The 8,829-nt window shown below is 42.1% G+C and overlaps 1 pseudogene; it reads right to left on the bottom strand.

Annotated features, from left to right (window-relative positions):
• Positions 1–716: 716 nt before the first annotated feature.
• LOC116895489 lies at positions 717–1,305 on the bottom strand (annotated as a pseudogene).
• Positions 1,306–8,829: the final 7,524 nt, after the last annotated feature.

The following is an 8,829-nucleotide window of genomic DNA, read 5'->3' as shown; positions in this document are numbered from 1 at the left end:
ATACCGTGTTATCTACCACTTCTTATATCTCCTTTCTCTTATTAAGACTCAGAACTCCTGATGACATTATTCATTTGCTTCATTTTATAATACAACTGAAATTGCAATACCAGTAACACCACCGTCACTCAACATACAAAGTGCCACAGTCTTTTGTTGTTTTTCTTGAGGGGGGGCTAGTTATCGGTGTTTTCAAAGTATATCCCCTCGGGATACACAAATGCATTTTCTTAATTTGTCGTTTGAATTTTAGTGTTATATATTGAGGTCAAATATGGATTCAAATATTTTCTTTTTTATATGTGTGTTACTAATGTAAAGATTTATCCTCGTGAACTGGATATACTAAATAATGTGTAGGGGCTGTAGGATGGACCAGTAATCAAGAGCTTTTGGCTGTTCTTGCAGAAGGCTAAGGTTTTGCCCCCAGCACCCACATGGCAGCTCTCAACCCATGGTAACCCCAGTTCTAGGGGATCTGGTGCCCCGCTTCTGACCTTAATAGATACTTTAAAAAAAGAGAGAATTAACAGGCTGGTCTTTGTGACTGGTATAAGGAGGTCTGCCCATTACCAATAGTTGAAGAAAGGCTAGCCACCCCCAGCCCTGTAGGAAAGGCTCATCTGGAATCACACCACATGATGTGTTTAAGCATGAGTAGAGTACAAATTTCCTCTGGCTGCTCAATGCTGCCTGGCAGAAAACTGGTCCAGCGCTCACTTCTGCTTAGAGAAATACTCTTTGCTCTTATTGACGTCAGGCTTGATGGTATCACTGCCAGTTTCCCAGCCAGCTGGGCACCCTTCGCCATGTTTGTCAGTGAACTGGAAGGCCTGGACTAGTCTCAGAATCTCATCCACAGAGCGGTCAACAGGAAGATCATTTATTGTTATTTGGCGAAGGCTACCTTTATCATCAATAATAAAGAGGCCCCTGAAAGACACACCTTCATCAGCTTTTAAGACTCCATCATCCTGAGCAATGGTGCTGATACCAAGGGAATGTTGATGGGTCCCGATCCTCCTTGTTTCTTGGGTGTGTCAATCCAGGCCACATGACAGAAGTGAGAATCCACAGACGCCCCAATCACTCGGCAGTTGAGCTCTTAAATTCTTCTGCTCTATCACTGAAAGCAATGATCTCTGTGGGACACACAAAAGTAAAGTCAAGAAGGTAAAAAAAGAATACAACATATTTTCCTCTGTATCCACTTAGGCCGATATCTTTGAATTGTCCATCTGGTATAACAGCCGTGGCTTTGAGGTTGGGAGCAGGATGCCCAATTTTTGCATTTCCTGAGGACATCTTGCCATCAGCAAAGTCGAGCTACAGGTCTCACAAACAGAACAAACTGTGAGAACGCAGGAAGACGTCGCCTCTGCCTCTGACCTTCTAAGGCAAAGGGCACATGTGTGGTACACATGCACACATGCAAACCAAACACACATACAATACATAACATATACAATACATAAGTAACTATGCATGATTGCTTCGTGTTTGTGAAGGCCAGGGTTGCTGTTACTTATCTCTTTCCAAATGACTGTGTGCTTGGCCCAACTCTACTAACTAAGATGTCAGTTCCGTGTCACTAGATGGCCATTGTAAGGCAGCTAGCAAGGGGTAGTCTTGTCCCATGAGTCTGTCCAGACTAGGGTCAGAGAGTGACATATACGGAATGAGGGTCTGAGAGATGTCATGGCTCCACGTTTGAAGGAGGACAGAGAGAGCACATGGCTCCTGGGGAAGCATGGGAGACACGGTGGAACCGGCCTGGACCTGATTCAGTCGGGCCATTGCTGGACTTCTGATCTACAATTGCAAACTAATCAATTTGCACTGATTTAGGTCACTGGGCTTATAAAGATTTGTTATAGGAGCAACTGAAAACTAAAACTGTCTATGGGTATGTATATATTTCTGTGTTTCTCCACTGCCTTGCCTTACATGTTAGAGATTTTAATAGAAGCATCTTTGGTATAGTATAATATGCCTTAATTCTTTAAGCTAAGGAGAATGTTCAAATTAAAGTAAAATTTATTATGGCAATGATGAAGTCCAGTCTAGGCTGTTACTGTAAACTCATGTATCACGTGTGAGGAACAATTAATTAAGTTAATGCATTAACAATAAATATGGAACTCATGTATTTGAGGAATCTTACTAGTGACAAATGAGGTGAATGAAAACAGATTAAAAAAATCACTCACAATTGATAAACCGATTAAACTTAAATAAATAAATAAAAATTCCCTGGGCATTTATTTTCCGGCTCCTGTGCTGAAGATCGCCACCCAGTGGGGACACGGGAAATTCCAGCACAGGGTGCGCAGCTGTGACCTAATGAGGAAGCCTGTGGATGGGTAAAGTCAGGAGAGGAGACAGTGGGGAAGAGTCTAGAAGCGCCCAGGGAAAGCGAAGGCGAATCCACCCAAGACTGTGCTGCACTGGTCATTACCTGCAGGCAAAGGACAGATCCGCAAAGAAACGGAGGAGAGACACTGAGAAGGACTCACAGAGAGGAAGCATTAAATTTTCACAAAGGTGAAAGAAGATAAAAACGTCTGCCACCTGTTGTGTTTAACAACAAAAATAGAAGGCAAAACCCTTGCTGAATGACGAGTGACCGGAGAGACATGGAAAATGAAGCAAGGGTCAGCTGAGGGGCCCAACACTGACTGGACACCCGCAAGGGCTCAGTGTTCCCGCCGGTTCTGGGAAGGTCATTGCAACGAGGCTCGTTTCTCACTGGTGACTTGGTAGACGCTGTTCTTAATTCAGCGTTCTGATTTATGTTAAACTCGACCACATTTCTTCATGGAGGGAACAACTGATCATGGTCCCAAGCTTGAAGCAACTGGAGAGCACTTACGCTGTCCTTTCAGATAAGCCCCTCTGGCAGGAGCCCCAGTGGTGTGTTGCTGCTGCTGGGCAGCAAACATCAGGCAAAGAGTTTTGCTCTCTGGTTCTGCCACCACCGGGATTAGTCCGAGGTTGCATTCCAGCCCAATCTCGGTTGGAGTTTGAATTACACATTGTTTGCTAAGCTGATGCTTGGCCAAAGAGCGACTTAATGGCACTTAGGAAAAAAGAAACGATCAAATGACACCAGGTCTCCAAAGCATCGTTATCTCTGTGATGAGTGACACTTTAAGCCTCACTATGCTTCTGGGTCCTTTGATGAAGGCACTCCGTACACGGGGTCACTTGGATGACAGTTTCTGAGGACTGTGCATAGGAAAAGCTGGAGAACAGTGGTTGTTTCAGGGCACAATTTGTGACAGGAGGGAAGGGGCTTTCTTTGAAGATGACAATAAGCTCCAGTTATTGGTAGCAAGCTTCAGCACACCAAGGGAAATAAAAAAAAAAGCCCTACTTCCAATTTTGAAGTGTCTGTGAAACATTTATACTTTTATATTTCTTTTATATTTAGGAAATAATTTAGCTGTATATATTTTTAAATCTCATAGGAAGAAAAAAATAATTAAGCATTGATGGACATACTTCTCCATCTGGTCTTCAAAAAAATAAATATTGAAATGCATATGGGAGAAAATATAATTGTGATAATTATGAGGAGATAAATAATTATCTCACAAACTAATCTATATAGATTATACAAACAAATACATTGGTTGACTATCAATAGAACCAGATTCTCCCCATTCTGTATTTAAGACTTGATCTTTTGCAGGATTTGTTTTTTGGTTAGAAATGAGAAATGGGCTTCTGAGCTAACATCTATAACTTTAAAAAAAATTTTTATAAATATTTAATATGCACCTGTTATACTTAAACATTGAGATAAAATATATAATATGCAAAATGAATAATCTAGGTGGAAAAATGGAGACGTGAAGGACAGACTCCTACATCCTAAAGAAACACTCTGAAGGGGTAAAGTCTTAGTGGAGACAGCTTGGTTGAGATGAAATTTGGAGTAAAACATTGTGTGTGTAAGAAATCAGCTGGGTGGATTAAGTGTGTGATGGGGGCAGTGAAGAGAGGGCAGAATTCTACAGAGCAACATTCTAGAATATCTGTAGTTTCAAGAACATCAAGTAGCTTAGGGACATTGACGCACACAACCTCTATGTGGAATTGCTCAACCTGAATTCTAGACTGACATCCTGCTGTGATTTGATTACTCTGTGGAGGAGACAGCATCCTGCAATTACATAGGATTACTTTTATTAATTAGGATTTTCCCCCCCTTCATTGGTTTCTTTTTACTCTTGAGCTGTATCTTTTTGTTTAGAAGATTTGTAAGATGAGATCTTTACAGCGAATCATTAGTGCAGACATCAGGCACAAAAGTGACACATTTAAAAGTTGGGTAACCTATTAGGGCATTCCTTAGAGTGGGGATTTTCTTGTAAATGTCAGAATAAGGAAGCAAAAAGGACACCGCAACTCTTTCAGATGTAGGAAAGGCAGCAATATGGAGATAAAGGAGAATAAACCTCCGTTAGTGGGTCATGAATTACTTCTCTCTAGATAGCATTCTTGCTCTAGGAAGCTGGTTTAAACAGGTAGTGTTGATCATTAGGGACATACCAGTTGCTCCAGCTCCCATCTTGAATGTTCCCCTAACAGGCCTGCGTCAAGAGCTTGGTTCCACAGTGGTGTATTGAGGAGAGGTTTAAGGTTGAGGGTCTGTAGGGAAGTCATTAAGTCATTGTGTAGAAGCGTGAATGCCCTCAGGGGTTAGTGGCTTCTCTATCTTCTTTCTGCTCAACAACCCCCCACCCCCAGCAGGTTTCTTCTGCCTAAATCTCTCGTGCTTCTTTGCCACACACCTAATGGGCCAATGGGCCAATCTCTCAAGAGCTACAAACTCTAGAAGTCCAAGGGAAAAGTAAGCGTTCTTCTTTGTAACTTGATTATCCAGCTATGAGGCGTTTACTCAATTAGTGATCAATGAGGGAGGGTCCAACCTACTGAAGATAGTGCCATCCCTCAGCTGGTGGTCCTGAGTTCTATAAGAAAGCAGGCTGAACAAGCCATGGGAAGCAAGCCAGTAAGCAGCACCCTCCATGGCCTCTGCATCAGCTCCTGCCTCCAGGTTCCTGCCTTGTTTGAGTTCCTGTCCTGACTTCTTCCAATGATGGACTGGAAGTGAAAGCCAAACAAGCCTTTCCTCCCCATCTTCCTTTATGGTCACATTGTTTTGTTCCAGAAATAAAAATCCTAAGTAAGACAGACATCATGGTAACTGTTTTAATGAGAACTTTGGCTTCTCTATCGTGTGCTACATACCGGGTACTGTGTAAGAGCCATGAGGAACAGGGGTTAGTATTGTTCTTATCATACAAATGAGGACACTGAAATACACAGAAGTCAACTTTTGTTCTGAACTCCAGGGTTTTGATCATTTTTTTCCAGTTAATGTCCACATGGCTTAGAACGTTATATTCAACTTTGACACTATGAAGGAATCAAGCCTCCTTCTTTCTAAGTAAAAGTGGTTTCAACTCATGACAACACAATATGGGGATAAGAGTATTGTTTTCTCTTGGGGTGTGATGGCTATTTTTAGTTGTCACCTTGACTATATCTGGAATGAACTACAATCCAGAAATGGAGGATATAACCCTGATCTGGATCTTGAGTCAGGGAGAAAACATGCCTTTGATCTGGACTTTGAGGCTGGGAGACACCAAGTTTTTGATCTAAATCCTGAGGTCAGATGACACACACTTTTAATTCAGATCTTGAGCCACAGCTTTAATCTGGACCAAATCTTCTGGGACAATGAAGAAAGAAGAGTTCATTCTTCTGTGCCTGCTTGCACTCCGCACTCATCCATTGGATCCTACTTCTTCAGGATCCCAGCTTACACCGAAGACCAGCCAAGATACACAGCCTCAGGGGACTGAGAAACTACTAGATTCTTGGGCTTTTCATTCACAGCTGCCCATTGGTATGTATAGATTCATTCTGTAAGTTCTGTTACTCTAGAGAACCTCGACTAATACAGAAGAGTGTCCTAGAGCAATTGCTTCACGCTTTGTGCTTACAACAGAAGGCCACAGGTAGGAAGCCAGCTTAGACATACACCAACACCCTGGTGTGCAGGATGAACATTCTCATCAGTTCCTATCAGCACAGATGGCAGAAAAAGCTGGTGTGATCTCTCACACCAGAGGAAGAGTCATGTACAGCATTGTGAACAACTGTTTCTATAGCCCAGACACAGAACACAGTAGAGAACTAAGTTGATTGCCACAGCTCTGCACTACCTTGTTTGGGCTCCTGGAACAAAGGTTTTGCTTAATCCTCAAGTGAGGTGATAGACGGGTAGCCATGATTGATCAAAAGTTGGCTACTTGATTAGTGGAAATCCAGACATCTAAATTTGGTTTTGGTTACTTATACACAAAGCTTTGTTGATGTTGACAAGCCAGGACTGAAAATACAGACACATTCCCAGGCTAATATTATTCTCATGCTATTGAGATAGATGTATTTCTTATTCAGGCTTTGCTATTTGCTTCTGAGGCTGTAGTAGGACTCGATATCTTTGGAGTTAAACTTACCACTGATATTTTTTATTCCCTTTTTGGATCCTGATCTAGTGGTGGGTGGTATCCGTGTCCTAGTCTGAACTCCACTTGCTCAATCAGTTGTCACTATCATTACATTCTAGGCCCTGATGGGTCACAGGGTAAGTCTGGATTCCTCTCTGACATTTATGGGTAGGAGAAACTAAGAGCACTCTTGTAAGCTTAGTAAAATGCAGTGCCAGCATGGGAGTCAGTGACAGTTTGACTGGGACATTAAAGAAAGACATGGTGTCCATCCCGGGAACCATTGGGAACCATTGGATACTTGTGAGAAGAGTCACCATGTCAGGGTAGAAGGAATAAAGACAGCAACAATAGGAGATTTAAAATTATAAACTTGGAATAAATATTCACAACACATATCCAATGATTCCAGAAGGTTCCTCTGATGAGGTTGAACTCCCAGGAGCTAGAGTTATAGATGCCCATCTGTAACAGCCACAGAGCTGTCCATCTTGTGATCAGGGAACTGAACTTGTGTCTTCTAGAAGAGCAGTAAGGGGTCTTCATTGTTGAGCTGTTTCTCCTAGTCCCTTCATCTATATTTAAACCAGTGACCTCAGCTCCTTGAATGGCACTGCAGGTAACTGTTGAGTAAACGGAGGGAGGAATTACAAGGGGGATAGAATGACAGGAGGTGTGAAGAAGGGGAAGTGATTTTCTCTCTAGGGTGACTTCATGATATCATGGCTTCCATGCGTCCCAGAGCAACTCTTGCCACACCACCCTCACCCACAGACTGAAACCTGAGGTTAGGAAGTGCCTTTCATCTTGCATGGCATCCCACCCCAGTTCTCTCTCCTGGTGCATTTCCCTCTGAATATTTTTCTCCCACCAGATGGCACTATATCTTCAATATTCAGAGCTACGGGTTTATTTAAATTAGGCTTCTTTGTTCTCCCTGCTACTTGAACCTTAAGGAATGGGTTTAAAGACCTATTCCAGGTTGACATCATGCAGATCATCGTATTTTGAAATGGCAGGCAGCCCAGCAATATGAAAGTTCGTGAAATATTTATAAAAGTCAATCCAAAAGGCAATAAAGGCATTGATTTCTACAGCCAAAGCCGAGATTTGATGTCAGACAATCAATGTTAAGATGTCACGACTTCCCCCTTACTACAAAAACTAGAATCGATAAAGGAATGATAAGTAAACCAGGCTGGATGTGGCATGCATATGCATATATGCATATATACATATATACATGCATATACATATATACACACACACACATATGCATAGCATACTATATCTTTTACATGATCTCATCTACCAGGACAACTTGCCGAAGTCAGGTTTGATAAGAGGTTTGTGTACTGCACTCTGGAGTTCTCTGACCACTGGGACATTTGAGGAAGCTCTAAGTCCATGGAAGGAAAGGTCTGTTTTTTCCCTCCCGTAAGAACAGGGTCATAAGGCGTGGGCCTGCGGGTTTAGCTCTGGGTTTGTGCAGGCGAAGGGAATACAGAAATCAACACAATCTCCCCTCACCTGACTTGGAACTGCAAGCAGCCCGTGTAACACACCTTCTAAGTCCATGTGCTATTCTTTCAAAGTAGCTGTGAGGTCTCTGAGTCTCACCACGTACCCCCCACTCAGCAGTCAGGGGAGCGTGGAGAAGATTTGCAAATATCTAACTTGGAGTCGCCCTGCTCAGTCATAAAACAATGTCTCTTGGGGCTTCTAAGTTCTATGTAATTTTACTGTTATTCCCTCAAATCCCGCCCCTTAGGTGACCAATCCTGCTTCAGATCTGACAGCTTTCCTCCACGAGTTCTCCCTCTCATGAGTAAATTAAACAATACTAATACATTTTTTTTAGTAAAAAGTTTTCTTGGAGAAAGACTTCAGAGTTTGCTTTTTTATACTAATAAGCCTTCCGGATCAACACATTACAAACCTATGAGTCAAATTCTTGGTAGTAGATATGACCTTGTAAGTATATGTTTAAATTAATTTCAAATGCTACCTTTTGCTGCACCGATAAATTCTTATACTGTCTTAAGGAGCAGAACGTCAGTAAATTAACAATTTTTTTGGTGAGTGGATTAATATATATTATCATCCGTGTGGAATACAGTGCATAGTTGTTGTGTAAAAATAAAAAAAAAATTCCAATTTCTCCTCTCAGAGTAGTCCTAATGGCTTCGTGCTAGTGGGCAGATCTGTCTCTTTCTCTTTCTCTCTCTCTCTCTCTCTCTCTCTCTCTCTCTCTCTCTCTCTCTCTCTCTCTCTGTTGGCAAATTGTCTAACTCATACA

This window comes from Rattus rattus, chromosome 3 (genome assembly GCF_011064425.1).
Source record: "Rattus rattus isolate New Zealand chromosome 3, Rrattus_CSIRO_v1, whole genome shotgun sequence".
NCBI classification, from domain to species: Eukaryota; Metazoa; Chordata; class Mammalia; order Rodentia; family Muridae; genus Rattus; species Rattus rattus.
The sequence above is the reverse complement of the archived record's forward strand: the minus strand, read 5'-3'. Positions and strand labels throughout refer to the sequence as shown.